Here is a 20,824-nt window from a genome sequence, read left to right on the forward strand (position 1 = left end):
TTGATACATTTATACGGGGACTTGGCTTCACCAGAAGCAAAGCAGATCACTGTGTGTATTTTAAATTAATTGGTGATCGTGTTATTTATCTTGTCTTGACAAATAAATTATCTAGGATTTGAAGACCCATTTGTCCTCCAAATTCATCATGAAAGATCTTGGTGCTGCAAATTATATTTTGGGCATGAAAATTAAAAGAGATCAAACAAAGAGGAAGCTTTGGTTAAACCAGACGAAGTATGTCGAGACAATATTGTAGAGGTTTAATATGCAGGATAGTAAACTGGTGAAGGTTCCTATTCCTGTATGTGTAAAGTTATCTGTTGAACAGTGTCCCAAGACACAAGAATAGGAAGAGGACATGTCCTGTGTTCCATATGCAAGTGCAGTTGGTAGCCTGATGTATGTGATGGTCCATACTAGACCAGACATTGCACATGTAGTGGGAGTATTGAGCAGGTTTATGTCAAAACCAGGGAAGGAGCACTAGATAGCAGTGAAGCAGGTTTTCAAGTATTTGCATGGCACTAGTGATTATGGTTTGTGCTACAAAGGAAGACTGAGATTGGATAGAGTGTTGGATATTCATGGCTTTGTTGATGCAGACTGGGCTAGAGATCTGGATCAGAGAAGATCTACAAGTGGGTATGTTTTTAACCTATTTGGAGGTGTAGTCAGTTGGATGAGTAAGAAACAATATGTAGTGGCACTATCAACTATAGAGGTAGAATACATGAAAGCCACTCATGCAAGCAATGAAACAATTTGGTTATAGAGATTGTGTTCAAGTATGGTGTTAGTACAGGGAGCTATAAGGATAGACTGTGACAACCAAAGTGCAATATTCTTGGTAAAGAACCTTGCATATCATTCAAAGACAAAGCACATTGATGTTCAGCATCACTTTGTGAGGGATATAATAAAAGACAAAAAGGTGTTGCTGGTAATGGTGGACACTTTGAAGAATATTGTAGATGCATTGACAAAATCTGTGAGCTCTGAGAAGTTCTCTTGGTGTAGAGAAACAATGGGTGTTGCAGGGTTGGATAAATGGCTAAGCTCTCTTATGGCCCCCTATGGAAAGAAAACAACAAGTGAGAGAATGTTGGGTTGTATTATATTCTTTCCATGACTAGCCCACATAGTTAACTGGGGGGTTAGAAGGGGGGTGGAGGCCCCCCTTTATTGTGCCAATTCCGAAGCGTGGGGGGGGAGTCATAGGGGTTTTGAGGGGTGTAAGTAACCCCACCCTATGTTAGGTTGGGCAGACCTACCTATGGTTTTGTACATGATTTTTGCACATGGTTTTGGACGCGATGGTTTTCAGTCCATGTTTTTGGATGCGATGGTTTTCGGTCCATGTTATTGGATGCTTCGGCATGTATAAATATGTATTGTAACATTGAAAGGAACATAACGAAAAATCAAACTGGTAGTCTCAGTTTTGTGGTCCAGGGTAAAATATCTATATATATGTGTTTTATGTGTTATGCTCTTGAATTGTTTATTTTGAGTGTTTTAGAATTTGTATGCAGGTAATTTCTGTATGGGGTTAAAACCTAAAGAGCGTGGGCTGAAGTCTCATCTGAAGCAATATGGGGGGATGCTGGAACCAAGTTTCCACACCCTTGAGATGGTTGTGATGTCGGTTTATTCCAACTATACCTACCTCCATGCAGGTCGCTTCACACTTTGTTCCACCCTTCAGTGCCTTCGTGATCTATTACAATCGGCTTTTGCATAGTCCCAACCAGGGGCTGAAGTCCTTTCACACTGCTAGGGAAGTGAACTGTGATATTTCCCCAAGCTATGCTAAGTATCTTACATATCTTATTAACAAAACTTGGTTAGCTTCGCGTAAATAGATGTTCTTACCTGCGTTCACTTAACCAGTACATTTATACACATTCGCGCATCATATAATCATTAGTAGTGAATTTCGTACCCGATATAACAGATGCATAAATAGGAAATAACTATGCAGAAATGATAGAAAACTTTTCTTTATTAATACTTCGAGATGATTACAGACTCGACTCGCCCCACGCACTCAGCTGCAGGGGTCTGTGCACTCAACTGCAGACTACTAGGCCTCTACGCACTCAGCTGCAGAGCATCTACCTACGCTACGACCCAAAACTTAGAATTACACTTCAAAGCTATCTTGCATACATCTTCATTATTCGATCTATATATTATCTTTTTTTTCCAACTACTTAGATCTTAGCTCTATTTATACAATCCCATAGTTTGCATACCATGGGTAGATCTTCCATAGTCGACATTACATTATCAAAATAAGGGCAAACAACCCTATGACTCTTTAACAACTACATGCTCCATGCCCACAAAATGCGGAGTCTTTACCTTGGAATTACAAAATTGGACCAAAATCTAGGCTCTAAGCACCAAAACTGCCCTTGGGGGATCCCACGCCCAATAGGCACCCAACACAAACATCGTGACTCGCCCTCGGGTCACTCTGTAGGTGCGGAGATCTTAGCACGAAGACCTCCCAACTCTCTTTCGATCACTGCAATTTTGGCAGCGCATTGAGCAACTCCTTACTAGACTTCCTCCATGCCCTATTCAGTGACTGTTGCGGTTGAACTGCTGCCCTGAATCCTTTCCTAAGTTGCTTGCAGTTGTGCAATCTTTGCTTCAATGGATGCTATAATCGTATATGCCTCATTGATCCATGGTTGTAGGTGTGCTTTCAAGACTGCCTCTTTATGCTAAGCGGCATCCACCTGTTCCTTGAGCGCCTTTGCCTGCTACATCCGTGCAAGCCTTTGTGTAAGGGAAACCATATCCATGGTCCCATTTACCTCATCGTATTTCTGTTGTAGCTCACGTGCCTCTGTCTCTAGGCTCTCCACATTTGGGTCCTCCTGCAGGGTGCTTAGGACCTCGAATAACTGTTTGAATAGCTTCATGCAATATATCACTGCACTGTCAACCACCACCATTATTGTTGTGACCGCAGTGGTACGTTGTTCTCTAAACTCCGGCGGAGTTGAAGGGTGAGCCTTCAACTGTAGTTTTGCGATCTGGAGGTTTGGCTCAAGCTGAACCCTGGCCATTTCTAGTCTTGCGTCGCGCACCCCTATGGCTAACTTACAGAAGTACACCTCCACCGGTGCCTTTGCTTGAATGGCCAACTCCAGGACCATTTGGTAGGCTTCCTGCACAACCTATATTATTTGGTAGGCTTCCTTATTTCACTGCACAACAAAATTCTGTGTTTGCACCGTGGAGCCAGCTAGAACACGCTACTCTGGTGGCCAAGAATCAAGGACTGCGAACATCACATCACTAGTCACCAAATACAGTAAATCATGCCACGTCATTGTAGGGTCCTTCCGTTCCTTGATGAAGACATGGGAGAAATCTAATTTGAACTCTGAAAAGCTCTGCAAATTGTTGTAGACTGTGGGCAATAACCGTGGCTTGTGATTGATCCCCATCCAGTTGTTCATCTCCATTAGCACCCAAAATATCTTTCTTTCTCTGATCTGCTGTGCGTCCTTGGTCACCCACAGCGAAGCATAATTCACTGCCTCTGGAAGGTCCAGTGTGACCGAAGCGACCTAGCTATCTTATGGCAGCCCCCTTGCCACCAGTAAGATCGACAATAGGAGCCATGCATAATGAAATATTTTGCCCTGCTCTTGTGCTTCACGATAGTTCACAAGGAACTCACCACATAGATAGTTTGCCCAGTTGAACTGGATCCCTTCTACGCATTGCGCCACTAGTGCAACCACTGGTGTGGGCACCTCATTTGCACGAAACTTCTGCATCACATTCCCTACCATTATATGTGTCGCAACCTTGAATGCAGGGTTGTTGATGCTAGAGATGGCATACCCTCACTTCTTCCTCTCCAACTTAAACTTGTTTTTCATTTCCTCCGCAAGGGCCAACTCGCCACCTTTCCCCTCTAAAATGTTTGCTGGATCCTCCCCTTGGCAAGGTAGCCCTGTAATCTGGTGAATCAGATGATCTGTGATGGGGATGGTCTCCTCAAGCCACAGACACCCATCATGCAGCAAGCAAAGAAGCTTCCCGATGATGAAAACAGTCACTAGGGTGCAATGGTAATGCAACACCCAGAGCAGGTTCAGCAACCCTGCTTTCTCGACACCTCTGAGCCATTTGCACGGCTCTAATTCAATCATTCCAGTCAGCGTGTCTATCTTCTGGTGCATTAGCTTCGTAGTCACTAAATGTGGGAACTTATCGTGGTATGTGAGGTCCCAATCCTCAAATTTCAGCATAGGAACCTGCTCCAAGTGCGGTCCCTCAAAAATAAAATTGTCAGGGAGCAGCGGGGTTTGTAGAAAGCTCTTGCTCTCATTTATATCCTTTGCAACCTTGGCTTTACCCTTTCGTGGAGGAACATATTCAGGTAACCATGTCATACGGTCCACACCCTGGGTTTCGACTTTAATCTCTATATCCTCCTCCTCCACCAGGATTTCTTCAAACTCTTCCTCCTCATCGGCCTCCATATTAATGGCCTTCCCCTTTTCCTGCAATGTGAGCTTGGTTCTCAGTGGATTTCTTGAGGAGACGTGCATCAGTATCATGGCCTGCTTATCCTTCTTAGGTCTCAGTGTTCGTGGTGATTTAGGGACCTCAACGATTATTCCAACCCAGCTTCCTCGGCTGTCACTACTCCTGTGTCCATGGCTGCTTTGGGTGTTAACATCCTTCTAGTCAAGAGGTCCTGCATCTCCTTCGGCAATGTTTCAAACAGTGAACTTGCTCTCAAAGACTCAAAATTTGAAAGGTCCATACACAGTTGATAGTGCAACAACTCAGTTCTCAAAATGGCAAGTGTTGTTCGTTGGACAACCACTTGTAATTTATAGGGCCTTTTGAATTTGAATTCGACCGTTCCCCCCACATTCAGTCCATTAATGCTATATTGGCGACAAATTTTCAAGAATCTAGCCCATAAAGTTTGCCTTAAATGCCTGCCACCCACTCCATTTGGCCTCAAACCAAGCATCAAATCGTGAATAATGACTTTAATGGTCACTTTCCGGCAGATCCGTGCGCTAGCGTAGTTGTCTTCGTGCTGTCACGGACCTTGTGACACTTTGCTACCTCGCGCAGTCCTGACATTGTATAGCTCCCGGGCAGAGTAGTTTATAGTCCCACTCCTCCTTTCAGCTGCCTAGAGCACTAAGATAGTGCCACTTTCATATAGTCACATCACTCGATCGCCGGTGTATGGCTTCAATCGGCTGCCATTCACCTTGCCTGGGAAGGGTTCTCCATTCAACTTTACCAACTGTACCACGCCTCCATCGGTAATCTCCTTAATAATAAATGACCCTAACTAGTGCATTTTGAACTTTCCAAGGAATTTATCAAACTTACTATCATACAACAAAACGAGATCGTTTACCTTGAATGTGCGTAGCTTAATGTGCCGGTCGTGCCATGCCTTTTCGCACTGCTTTTGCACTTGGTGGTGAAATCCAGCAAAAAAATCTCTCTTCTTTGAGCTCATCCAACTACATGAGTCTCTCTTCCAGGGCTCCGCGATCCATCATACCTATGAGTGCTACTATGTGCAAGCTAGGCACAATATATTCAATAGGCATTATGGCTTTCACTCAATAGACAAGCCTAAAAGGTGTCTGCCCTATCAGTTTCTAGCATGTCATTCGATAAGCCCATAACGCTGCAGGTATGTGTAGGCCCTAATCACTTCATTGTGCATTGCATACCTTGGTTAACACATACTTTGTTGAACACCTCCACTGTCCCATTACACTGTGGGTGATAAGGTGTGCTCTTCTAGTGATACACCTGAAATTCCTCCATTAGTGCATTGATCGTCTCGTTTAGGAAGTGTGTACCACGATCGCTCATCAAGATCTTTGGACATCCAAATCGCATCAGTTCATGTTCAAATGAAAACTTCACAGTCGTTTCACCTGTGTAATCCTTCATCGGCTGCGCTTTGGCCTAGTGAGTCAAATACTCTGTCACAGTGATAATGTACCTCGCACCTGTCTTTCCTTGAGGTTTAATGGGTCCTAGAAAATATATTGCCCATTTCTCGAAAGGTTGTAATTCCATTTGTGGATTCAAAGGCATTTCATCCCTTCGCGATGGCCTACCTATTCTTTGACATACATCACATGCCTTGCAATCTGCTTTTGAATCCTAATGAAGGGTCGGCCACCACAACCCTGCACGTAGAATCTTCTGCACAGTTGCTCTCACTGTGTAATGTCCTCTAGCGGTGCCCCCATGAGTGTCCGCAAGGATGCTGCTTCGTTAAAACTCAGGTACACGCCTTCACAGTATTTCATCATTCCCCATCTTGTATAGATTCCCAACAATGACAGAGAAATCTATCGTGTGCACCACTAATTCCTTCTTTTGCTAGACAAAGTATCCTTCTGGTGCAGTTCCAGTTGTTAAAAAGTGTATTATATCTTCAAAATGTCCATCCACTATGTGCACAATAAAGATTTGCACGTCAGGTAATCCTTCCTCCCAACTAGTAGGCTCCTCCCTTGTCTCGATGTGCGACAGGTGATCCGGTCTTGTGCTTAATCGTCCAGGCTTTAGAACCATTTCAAAATCATATTATTGGAATAATAAAATCCATCTCCATATGCACCCCGCAACACAGGCTTATTGACCAGGTACTTTAGTGCAAAGTGATCCGTATACATCTTAAAGTGGCCTCCTAGCAAGTAGTTTTGATACTTCTGGAGCACATACACCATAGCCAGTCAGTTGCATTCAGTGATCGAATAGTTCTTCTCTTCTTTGGATAATCTGCAACTTGCGAACGCGATAGGGTGGTCTAAGCCTTCTCCGCCATCCTGTCTTAGTACTGCTCCCAGCGCTATACATGACGCATCAACATGTACATGAAATTATTTCTTCCAGTCTGGGAAGACTAGAATCGACACGGTAACCATCTTTTCTTTCAATATATCCAGGCTTTCCTTGTTGTCTTGATTCGAGCAAAACGAGACATCCCTCTTTAATAGCTTTCCATCGACGTGGTGATCTCGGCATAGCCTTTGATAAACTTTCTGTAATATACCATATGTCCATGAGTAGCGCGTAATTGTTTCACACTTCTCGATGCTTCCAAGTTCAGAATCACCACGATCTTCAGGGGGTCTACCGTCAGCCCTTGTCCGCAAACCACATGCCCCAATAGGTTCCAAAAAGGAATGAGAAACAGATACTTCATGAGGTTGAGCATGATTTGGTATCTTTAACAGGTATCTAGCATTAAGCTCAAGCTCGCTACATGGCGCTTAACCAACCCAAATACAATCCAGTCATCAAAATAGACCTCCAAGAACTTTTGAATATATTCCTTAAATGCCACAACAACCACACACGAAAATATAGCAAGGGAATTATTCAATCCAAACGGCATGACAATATATTGAAAGATACCCCACTCAGTCGCGAAGGTTGTCTTGCTCCTATCCTCCGACACGATTTTAATTTGGTGGTACCCAGAGAACCCATTAGTGAAAGAATATGCTTCCTGACCACCTAAATTTTTCAACACTTCATCCTTGAACAAAGTTGGGAATGGATCATGCACACAAGCGTCATTCAATTTTCTGAGATCCATGCATATCCTTATCTCGTCCTTCTATTTCTTCTCTTGCACCACTATTGGGCTTACCCAATCGGATTCTTCCACAGGCTCAATGATACCTGCTGCGAGCATTTTTTCTAGTTCTATGCAGACCTTCTCCTTGTATTTTGGATTTAAGTGGTAAGGCCTACTTAACTAGCTTCATGCCAGGCTTTAACATGATCTTCATCACTCCTAGATCTCCGATTATTCCTTTCAAATTCATAAACTTGGTCAGGAGTAAGTCTTGATACTCGTGGAGTAACTCAACGACCTTATCCATTGTCACGTCATCCCAGTAGTTTCCAATCTCTGCAAATTTGGGTTTTTCCTCCATACCAGAGCGGTTATATTAGGGTTCTAAATCTGTGGTCCTTGAACCTCGTTGACCTGCATAGTTTTCACCAGAGCGGTTATATCAGGGTTCTCAACCTGTGGTCCTTGAACCTCGTGGTGGCCTTCTGTTTTTGGAACGTTAATATTCCATAGATCCTCATCCTCCTCTTGAGCAATTACATTATAACATTCCAACACGTGACTCAGCTGAGTAGCCCATTTAGGCTGAATCAGGTCTAAAGGCTCCTGTGGTATCCTAAAGATGGATGCTTTTACCTCTTGTAGCGCTTCATCAATACTGTCCCACCGATCCTCAAAACTGAAGGTAATCATGAATCCTTTCCACGGGATATCCCATTCACCTGTCCCATGGTGCAACTTTGTTTCTATATACCATTTCATTGGTATAACATCTAGGGTATGACAGAATAGGTGCACCCACTGAGGTTGTGGCTTTCTCCATAGGCTTGAGTCCACTTGGCCAGATGTGCACGTGGGTCACACTGTCCGTCATACTTGTCTGTCAGTTGCATCTTAGGCTTCCCACATCGTACTCTCATCATTCTCCTACATTCACGCTACTCATCAAAACTCTCTTTGTATGTACCCCACTATCTCGCGGGCATAACGTACAGTACCCAGTCCAAGGCCTGGAAGCATTGCTTTTTCGGCACATCCCTTTCAAATGCATCCAAGAAGGTATCTACCTCATTTAAACCATCGTAAGTAGGTAGATCTCTTACATCTGTCGACACGCAGTGCAGTGACCTGGTCATCATATTGCAATTCGGCGTGGTTACTTCATGTAACTGATTTTTCCATCATTCTATTTCTTTGTCGAAATCCAAAGTGCAGGAGCTCTCGCGCTCCCATGTAATCTGCCCATCCGTGGTGGGATTCATCCAGTCTTCATCTCGCGATATTATCTTATAGATACAATGCATATCATCATCACTCTCATAGTCGCAGACCGGTTCCGTATAGTGTGATCCTTCAGCAAGGTCCAAGGTATTATTATGCGTAGTGACTTCCTCTCAAAGATCATCTTCCACTTCTTCAGATTGATTACCCCGTTCATATCAATGGCCCAGTCAATTACTAAGACCATGGGGTAGGGATTGTTGTCATCAACAATCTCTATCACTTCGAAATCTACTAGTGCGCTCACTCCCTCAATATCCATAGTTATTCCCTACAATCGCCCCATGGGCATTATTTTCTGCTAGTTCATCATCCTTAGCTGAATTGGAGACCATTACAGTGTAGGTCTTGCCATTCTTTCCCACATCTATTTCAGTAAAACATTCGCATCTGATCCCAAATCCAGAATGACTTGATCCATTTTGTATTCTTCGATCTGTGTAGTTAGTCTCATTTCATGCCCCATCCTTGTTTTATGTTTTCCGATCTTCTAGACTATGCGCGGTTCTCCTGGAGCAGTCCTAGCGCATCTATTGATGATTTCCTGTAACCATTTCATAACCTTACTGTCACGCAGTAACTTCATACAGGTTTCCAGGAAAGTTGTGAGCATGGAGGGATCCATCTCCTCCTCAGGCTTATCATTTCTTCCTGACGCGGAGGCCTCAATGAAGCTCTTCTTAGCTTCCATGAAGGTTTCTTGAGCGTGCTCCAAATCAAACTTAGCTTCTTTCATCGGGGCTTTGCGAACCCAAGTACTATCTTCTGGCTGTTTCCCTTTATCATCTCTCATCACGATTCCACTTCGAAGCATAATGTTTACATTCAGATCTTCGTCACACAACTCAGACCTCATCATTTGTAGATTCTGAGTCGGGGGAGGCGGTAGCACTACTTTTTCCCATATCTTAGCTATCAACGTAGGACAATCTTTTGTTTCATGATCAAACAATGTGCAATATTTGCACAACAGGCACGTTGGATTAGTGCAATCACGAGCATAGTGTCCTGGCCCTTTGTAATTGTAGCAAATAAATTTTCCACGACCTCTACCAGGTCCTTCTCTGCCTCACCCTTCTCCTCGTCCCTGAAATCTTATCTACACCATCCCTGCATTCTGGTCAAGGGGCCGTGTTTCGGCCTGAACTTTGTAGGCGAGAGTTCTATCCATAATCAATTCATAGCTTCTAGATGTACGCTTGTCATGTCCCACTAACCTACAAAAATTATAGAACAACTGTTGGAAAGTTTACGTATACTTTTGTAACAAGTGGGCATTATCCGTGGCATGTTTTCTAGCTATTTGACAGATAGCGCACCACAAAGCAGGCACTGGGCTAGGTCCTTCTTGAGCTTCCAGCCACAAAGGCATCGGCCCTCCTCTTGCAAGGTAATTTGTAAAGACCGGGCATTGGTCTTTGTCATGACCCCAACACTTGCGTTTTACGCACCACACTTCTTCGCGTACCTCTGGCCGACCCGTCTTGTCCTCTTTTAGACTCTTCATCCCAAGGCACAGATTCTTCAGCTACACATGGATCTACTAAACTCCTAGGATAGGATATTGCATCGGGGTCTCATGTAGTCTCATGGAAATATCCAGGGCCTTTTCCTGAGTCATTATATTTTGCTGCCACAACCACTCCTTAAGTATGTTAGTAGCGAAGCTACAAACCACTCGTGATGTTGTCCATCTGTTAGATTCATATTGGCTTCACAGATCATACATTTTGGCCTCTAATCTAATTCCCAAGGAGTCTCACCTAGTAGCATCGTGATCTCTTTGAATACCACAATCGACTACACTTCAGATTTAGGCCTGCTAAATTCTCTATTTAGCGCTATTTGGATATCCAAAACTCTCGCATTCGGGTTATCACTGGAGTACTTAATATACTAGGTCAGCGCACGATCTTGTAGAGTGATAACCAATGTTTCTTTCTTTATATGGTCATCTGTAACACCTTGTGCTTCCCATACAACCCTTACAACGAACCAGAATTGGTCCAGATCCTCATTTCCAAAACCTTTGAACACAGGCAATTTTACTGTGTTTGCCATACTGAATCGAGGTGGTGATGGAGTTGGTATGGGTGAAGATGGAGATGATGGCGGTGAAGCTGATGGCGTTGTGGGTGGAGGTGGGATTCGCGGAATTCTTTGTCTTATTAGATGAATAGAACTTCTCGGAGAGACCTTCGCAAGCTCTTCCTCATCCCCTCGTGGAGGTGAAATCAAGGGGTTATTTTATGAACCCTTATTTCCTTCATTCCTGTAAAGCTTTCTGCTTCACTTAGCCCTGAACATTAAAGTGACTGCATAACCTGCTTTTTACACAACAACATTTTAATCCAAGTATTCAAAGATTTTATGTACTTACCTCACGGTCCTTTGAGAAAGCATCGATCTACCTTGCTATAGTTTACTGAGGTGTCGATCGAGAACTCAGTAACAAATCCTCTTATAGTGTGATCGACCCAGTGATTGACAACGTGCGTGATCTTATCCTCTGATGCTTCCATCCTTTGAACTAGTTCTCGGGTCCACACAATAGGACCGTCAAGTTTCCACCTTCCTTGGCTACCTGCTAGCTTCACGATCCACTTGTATAGCTCAGTAGGGAAGGACGTGAAAAGGATTTCACGGATCTCCGTATACAGGTAGCTATCTAGCCACTCTTCTTTTGACAGTTGCTGGTTTCTATTCTCCTGTGCCGCGAACTCATGAATTATTCTATCCAACCAGCCTTCGATTTCTTTCTTAGTTGGATTCTAGTGATACGAAATCACACATCTCTTATGCAGATTCCAGTCTTGACAACGAAACCATTTGTTGGCTTATGGGGACTTGACCCAAGTTTAGCATTAGTTAGCCAAACAAATCACTACACTGCTGGCCCTTTCAGCATTAGCCCACGGAGCGCAGACTGAAGTCTCACCCAAATCATTATGGGGGGGTAGTGGAACCAGGTTTCTGCACACTTGAGATGGTTGTGATTTCAGTTTATTCCAGCTATAGCTGCCTCTGCATAGGTCGCTTTGCACTCTGTTCCACCCTTCAGTACCTTCATGATATATTACAATCTGCTTTCTCGTAGTCATAACCAAGGGCTAAAGTCCTTTCGCACTGCTAGGGCAGCGAGCTGTGATATTTCCCCAAGCTACGCTAAGTATCTTACTTATCTTATTAATAGAACTTGGTTAGCTTCACGTAAACAAAATTTCTTACTTGTGTTCACTTAACCAGTACAATTATACACATTCGCGCATCATATAATAATTAGTAGTGAATTTCATAATTGATATAACAGATGCACAAACAGGAAATAAATACGCATAAATGATAGAAAATTTCTCTTTATTAATACTTCCATATGATTACAGAGTTGACTTGCCCTGTGCACTCAGCTGTAGGGGTCCGTGCACTCAATTTCGGACTACTAGGCCTCTGCGCACTCAACTGCAGAGCCTCTACCTACATTATGACCCAAAACTTAGAATTACACTTCAGAGCTATCTCACATACATCTTCATTATTCGATATATGTATTATCTTTTTTTTCCAACTGCTTAGAGCTTAGCTCTATTTATACAATCCCATGGTCCAGAAACCATGGGTAGATATTTTACAACCGAAATTACAATATCAAAATAAAGGTAGACAACCCTATGACTCTTTAACAACTACGTGCTCCGCGCACACAAAATGCGGAGTCTTTACATTGGAATTACAAAATTGGACCAAAATCTGGGCTCTAAGCCCCAAAACGGCCCTTGGGGGATCCTTCGCCCAACATATACTAAATGCATATGACCTCAATATAAAGTTTGTTTGACATGGCATCGACTTACAGTATGGAAGTCTTTAATTTTTTATTTTGGTTGATGGCATCAAAACCTTGTATTTTCTCAATATCACATTCTTTCTAATATATATATGTTGAGATCTTGTTATCATTAACCCTAAAGTGAAACCCTAAGGAGGTTTGGAATCTTAATTCAGACATTCAAATGACATAGATCTCCTTGAAAAGTCTCTTATATGACTCATATGAAATGAGGGCTTCTCTAAAGGAGATATGAGCAATGACCCTGACAAAATGTATATCCCTAATGTTAGGGTTTTCAGTTGACGATATTCTTGACATATTATAGTGATCATCAAGAGAGTGAGAAAGCAGTCTATTTCACTGTCATCATGATAGTGACATAGATAGTCAATATTATGCATAAAGTATGGTCTTTAATGTAGTAATCCATATGTCCATCAATGACTTGGCACACCTATGTCTCTACATGATTAGAATAGAAGCGAACTTATCCTTATGACAATGACCTTGTTGCAAGGATTTTGATGTATCAATTTGACACCAATTGCTATATACTGCATGAAAATCGAGATTAACAATTTATTTATTGATGGAAATATGTTAAATACAAGATGATTGTGTAAAAATGTATATTACTGTAAACAAAACCTATAAATCATCAATTTCATTTCTTATATATTTATTCATCTGTGGCACAATTTCCCCCTTCTTGGTGCTAAAATACTCAATCAACCTTTGTTCACTCACAAACCCTAGTTTCCCTTTCAAAGTGACCGAGTAGCCTCACTCACCATGCCACAAGTTTTTATATTGAGACTGATATTGATGCTTCATGGGATGGTGTATAAACTGGTTCCATCCTTTATCCCAATAATCATTGAATGTCATAATATTTCTTTGAGCTTCTATTCAAATTCTAGTAATTTATAAGACTTGTGGCCTTCCACTATTTGAATAAATCTTTAGCTTTTAGTGGTACACTAAGTCTAGGTTAATAGTTATAGGTATAATGAAAGTAGTTTATTGTCCTCAATCCATCTTCAAAAGATCTCACAAACATTCCATCATAGGTATGGGATCCTATAGGTTCTTCATATTCTGTATTTTCTTAGTTTGTTCGATATTAGAAGTCTCATGCTCATAAAAAACACACATACACATATATGCCAATATGTAACCAATATTAATAATTAAGATCTATTCATCGAACATATATCTACTTCAAATATCATTTTTATCATGTCTTGTATTCGTGAATTATAATATTGAATTTCACTTTTTAGTGATGTTTTCATTCTTGACTCATTGATATACATACTAATTTTTTCCACATTCCATGATCAATTCCATGTTAATAATGAATATGTAAACAATCTCCATTCTATATGATAGGTAAAATATATCAAAATAAACTACAATTACTTTCACAAAATTAACATGAAAGATTAATCATTATTATAAAAGTAGAGGCATGACATACATCCTTATTTATTCGCCATTCTAGAAACCAATTCTCAAAAATATATATGAACAATATCCATTATAGATTACAAGTCAACAATATCATAATAAATAATTGTCACTTTCACACATAATGTTTAAACAAAATATCATTGATCAATAATTAATAATAGCTTAGAGTAAAGTTATTATTATGCATTTAAATACTTCCATACCAAAGAAGGACTTGGATCCTTTGGGAAATAACTAACCATTTAAGAAGAAGGAAATTCCAATCATCAGTCCTTACCAATGCTTGTTCTTCTTTTAAAAGAAATGGTCTTGCTCAACCACCTCTTTGCCACTGAGAAATTAGATGGAATTTTTCGTAATATATATGTTGAGAACTTCTTATGCCAGTCATGTCTCATGGAATTAAGTTGCAATAACATGAGTCAAAATGTAGTGAACATAGATGTGTCACTCAACTAGGTAGAGATGAAGAGATGAATAACACATGAATTGCTATTACTAATGTAATAATTTTGAAAAAAAATAAAAACAATATTTTCTCTCTTAATACAAGAGCCCAATCAAGTCTATTATATCATGAAATAAAATTTGATTCAAGACAAAAACCATAGACCACTCAATGGGTACCTAGACCTAGGAAACAAAACTTTGAGCTTGAAACCCATGCTTTAATAAATAAAATTTCTTTTACAATAATTTTCTTTTTCTTTGAATAAGTACATAAGAGATACATCATGTCATGATCCAAATACAATTATGAAGACCAATACTAGTTACAATTATCAATAGTAACTTCTCATGTTACAAACCTTTAATGTCTTCTAGGGAAGATTGCTCTTCAACTAAACTTGTCTCTCCCTCTTTTGTACTTAAAATTTCTTCTTATTTACAGACTTGCTTTGAAATGAAGAGAATGTATGGTGTCTCTCAAAGTAGGCCAAATTTCTACTTTATATAGCCTTCCAAGGGCTCTTTAAGCCCAATGTGACGCCAACTTTAGCTAGCTAGCTGACCTGTTCTTGGGAGCACTATAAACATTTTCAGAAAATAAAAAATGATTTACTTTCTTTGATACAAGCTACCAAATGGGTATTTACATAATGAAAATGACCCTTTGACTCAATACAATCCTATAGCCATGCAATGTATGCATGGCATATTGACCAAAGGCTCAAGCATAAAACCCATGCTTTATAGAATTCCATTTTTGCAAATTTATTTCTTCTTTCCATAAATATATAATAATTACATCATGACATGAGACAAATGAAAATTATGAAGACCGAATATAGTTACATTTCCCAATAGATAGGATTAGTTTGATTCGACTACTCCATAGGCACAACACAAATTATTTTTCCATTTTGAGTTTCTTGCTCAGTTTGGGAAAACATTTCATTTGATACATGATGATAGCAAGAGAACTATGGTTCATGATATATGTTGCATGATGAGATTGTCCAGACCTCTAAGTGTAGTGAAACAAGATCTCCAAGGGAAGTGAAATAAGATCTCTTCAATATGATAGCTCTTCTAGCCTTTAGTGCTCACCATGGAAACTTGTAATACCTCCTACAATTTTGGACCTGAGGAACCCTACAATCCCTAGCGTATTTGCACATGTGAAAATTAAAAGATAAATTACAAAATTTTCAAATCTTATGTGTCTCTCAATACGTTGAAGACCCATATTTATCTAGCCTTTCCAATTGTCTGCATTAACCCTCTCTATAAGTCAACTTTTCCTTGCCTAGCTAACTTAGCCTTGGGAGCCTTCTAGAGATTTATACTTTCAAACTAATTATTATTATTTTTTTTCCTGTGGTGCAAATTCCCAAAAGGGTCTTTTACAATATGGCAATGAATCTTCAGTCATGACAAACCCTAGGAGCATTTAATGGATGCTTTACCTAATGACAAATTGAATTGAGCATGAAAACCATGCTTTACAAAAATCATTTTCTTTCTTCTATTGATAGACACATAAGAATTACATCATGACATGTGACAAATAACAATTACAAAGACCAAAAATAGTGACATTCTTCAACATATCGAAGTATGTGGGTAATTATTTGTAATGGAAGATTAAATGCTATCAAATTATGTTAAGTTCTCAAGCTATTGAGTGACTTCATTGGTTAGGATGAATAGGTTCTCAATATATCAAATTTTCAAATATTACTTGAATATTTAAAATGAAAATAACTTCCTTATAACTCATTTGTACGAATATAATGTCCTTGTTGTTTCATCAAGATGCTTCTCAACATCCCTTTTGACACTTGCTAACAGTTTTTCTCATTTGATGGAGTGTTATAGAACTTTCAACACAACTGATATTTTTCATATCTATCTTTGTTGAGTGACGAAAGTTCAGGTAGGGTAGAATAATTTGACCAAACATCTTTCATGTCATCTAACAGGTGAAGATCAACTAGAGATGAAAATATTAGAAGAATATTCGATAGACGCATGGAATTTTTTCTCACTAAAGGGTGATCATGTTCTTATCATAATGATAACATAGGTGACATAGAGTTTCCCTTGAGGTATAAAAATATAGTGAAACAATGGGCACCCAATGATCTTCTTGAAATAAACACTGATTTTTCTTTCAATGAAGGCATATACCATACCACCCCATCATCATTACATGGTTTGGGGACATTTTCCATGGATGGCATTAAGGTATGTTACATATGATTAATTGAATTGATGGAGTATGTCAGAACCTGTTACAACTACAATGATTAGGTACAACTAGTCCAATCTACCAAAAGTATGCAAAAATATGGAGTCGCTGCAAATTATATACAACTAAAAGAAAATGATGAAAATAAAGGCACAAATATGTATATTGATGGGAGGCCAAGAGAAGTAGGGAATATTGCAGGGTTTATAAATAGTACATGGCCCGTCACCATAGGTAACTCAATTCCATATTCGAGGGACGTGATGGAACTTTTGTATTCGTATGTGCCATTAAATCAATAGATGCAAGGGAGGATTTTTTCATTGATTACAATTTGAATAGAATAAAAAAAAATATTTCTATTATGGGGGCAGTATGTATTCAATTTTACCCAACTTGTAAGAAATGTCTATTGTATGTTATTTTTGTCATTTAGTACAATATATTGTTAGACATCATGTAAGTTGAGGAAACATTTTAATACGTCATGGTTAAAATATTGTGTTAGGTTAACCAAGGTCAAAGGGAACCAACCTCACAGTAGGTAAACATCAATGTAGTTGTACATAAAATAATATAACCATGAGATATATATACAAGTAGCATTTTATCCATTACAGAGTAAGTCAAATTCACATTTTTAGGCATCACATATCTAAATGAAAGATTCACTATGCATATGACCAACTTGAGAAAATTCATTCCTTCATTTTTTTTTCAAGGTATTGTTTCTATACAATATGGAATATATGTTGATCCTTTCATGATTCCTCTTGAAGAGCCTTCCAAGATGATGAAGTTTTTATAAATTAAGAACCTTTTATATTGGCCATGATATGTCGTGAAGTTTCTATATAAATTTATACATATGTCAATAGTGGTTTTTTTTAATTAATATAATAATGATTAAATGTGGATGGATTGAAAATTTCACTTATTTGATAAAAAAGGTGATAAGGGGAATACATCAGCCTCAGATCATTCCACAGTTTCTCGTGAGGAAGAGGTTACCGAAGAATCAATTTTTATCTCCATTGATCCAATCCAAGAAATAATGAAGTTTCAAATGAAATTAATTAAGAAAATTAATTCTTTCGTTCTGATTGAGACTTAGACTGATGAGATAAAAGGTGAGATCATAACCTTGATGTAACAAGTTCTCTGTTATGTGGTGAGAAACTCATTTAATTATCCTATTTATTTTTATGATTTATTTATCAAATCCCTTATTAAAAAAATCTTTATTTTATAGACATTTTTGGAGGAGTACGATCCTCATGCTACAACTATGGGGTCTAGCAGTGGTAGTCTCATCAATGATCCACCTCTCAGTGAGTCATTGGTCATTGAGACCAGTAGACCTAATAACCCACTGACGATAGGATTTGCACCCCCTGAACAACATATGTTATGATCCACACATGATGTTGTGGATGCAGAGCATGATCAGATTGCATAATTTGAAGTGATATTTCCTAGATATTCGAGTGTCACTAGCATCAGATCACTGCCAATAACATTTTTGGTATATGATGGAAATATCCCCATGAAAATAGAGAAACTTCTAGGTATTTATGAAGTGTCTTAAACATTAAGTACAACCTAAATGAAATTAAAGTATAATCTATCATTATTTCAAACATTGCATATCGTTTTACAAGAAATGGTGTATTCTATAGGAATTTGTATGACATAACCTTGGAAATATTTGGGTTGAAAATTCACAAAAACTGGAAATCCCAAAGTTCCAAGTTAAAAAATGAACTTATTACTAGGATGGTTCGACTGTTTGGTGACGAAAGCTTGAACAAAACTGCAGTTACCTCAAAGGAAGATATACATTTCAAATATCTAGAATACGAGTATAGGTCTCAAATGGAAAGGACTAGGTCACATGAGAACCCTCCATCGATTCTAGAGATGGAGTGGATAGTGCTCATGGTAGAATCAAACGAGAAGACACTTCGAAAATAAGGGAAGACACCACCCAAAATAGGAAGGTATGAGGAAATTTTAATAATGTAATTATGATGCTTTATCATCATTGTGACATCTAATTAGTATTCAATGTTTTAAATACCAAATCCATGATGGCTAGAATAGCCAAACATGGGAAACATCATATTGACTTGGGTGGTAACTGGAAACTAGCTGCAAAAATTTCAAGTATATAAAAAAATAATTTCCATCCAAACTAAAATTTGTTAACAATTTTAAAATAATGTCGCACGAAAAGAAAAAATTGTGTTCTAATGAAAAATTGCAAGGGTCACAATTCAAATAGGCTCCCATGGAGGAATACCTAAATATTTATGTCAAGTTTGACTATCAATCCATGGTTGAACGAAGAACATGATTGGCGTCTTCAACGTTTTCCACCACCCAACCTAACACTCAGGGAAATAAAAGCAAAGAATAACATTTATAAATAATTACTTGTACAATCTATTGGTTCTTATTTTTGGCTATAAATTAATGTGCTTGATTTTAAAAATAAGAAAAGCCATGTAGATAAAACACATGAGCCTACTGACAATACAGTGCTTGATCTTGAGACTGATGTTCAACTCGGTAGTTGAGGTATTTCATGTGTTATAAAAAAATTGTAGTATGGAATACAATTAAAAATATTTAAATGAAAATGGTGTATTAATTATAACCTTTCTTTCTTCTACACCAAAGCATGTACAATATATAGCCATAGAAGAGGAGGAACATATGTCCACACTTGAAAGTATTCCACTTCCATCCACTACCGAAGTAGGTAAAGAACACTATACTACACTTTTTATTAATAAAATATTTTTAATAATAATAACTATAAATATGAATTTAACATTTCCTTCTTATTGCAGTTGATACTCAGCCCCACCTGTAGCAACATAGTAGTAGGACTAGGTAAAAAACAAGATATATTACACTAGAGACCACAACAACTGAAGGGGCCAAAACCGAGACATCCTTGCTAATTACATATTTTTTTTTTACAAGTTCGGTTGCTATGTATTAATCTGAAAAAAAGAGGGAGGCATCTTGCCATACATGAAGTGCTTCTTGAGCATTACGGATCCAAGGGAATACAAAATAGTTCCATTCCTTGATCCTGATCCTATTGCTTCTAGCTATGAGACATCTTTTGCTACTATAGATTCGTACAAACTGAAAACACCAAAACTTACAACTGCAACACATTACTAATCAATTTCTATGTGACTAATCTTTCACGCTGTAGAGTCCTCCGGGTTCTGGTCAGCCTCGTTCGGTTTTGCGCTGGAGGAGGATGAAGCTTCTTTGTATTTTTTTTCCATCATATACCTGAGGACTGTGATTGATTCTTCGGCATGAGCGCATCTATTACTAAGATTGCTGAACTGCTCGTGCAATGAGTGAACTCGATGAAGGAATAAGTTCATCTCGGCTCGGTATTTGTCATGAAGGATTCTGCACTGCTCATCAAGCTTTGCTTCCAGATTCCGGATTTGGTCTGCATGCCTAGCCTCCATGCTGCGAACTTGGTCTTCCAAAGTCCTTTGTTGCGCGCGCACTTCCTCAAATTCTGCCTGCAGATCGCGGCAGTGGAAACATTGTTCAGGGCGCTCCATGGGTTTCACTTCTCTGATATGAAGACTTTGCTGGATTAGCTCTCTATTCTTAACTGCAGTCACCTCTCTGATGCAGAAACTTTGGAATTGTTTCTTGGCACTGGTGATGTCCTCTGAATCCCCAGGAATCTGAAGATCGACGCCTCTTGCAGAAAGAAATGAAGCTGCTTGAACTAGAACAACTCTAAGGGGGAGAATACTATCACAAATTGCCTCACTAGAATGGAGGAGACTGAGTCGCTGTCTAGATATAAATAGCGCTTCTGTGCAGTTGGGGCGGGAGCCATCCTGTGTGCTATTTCCAAAATTGGTCCACACAGCCCAATGCA

This window comes from Pinus tabuliformis, chromosome 6 (genome assembly GCF_031772625.1).
Source record: "Pinus tabuliformis cultivar Carrire ecotype Pingquan chromosome 6, CPIR1, whole genome shotgun sequence".
Taxonomy (NCBI): Eukaryota; Viridiplantae; Streptophyta; class Pinopsida; order Pinales; family Pinaceae; genus Pinus; species Pinus tabuliformis.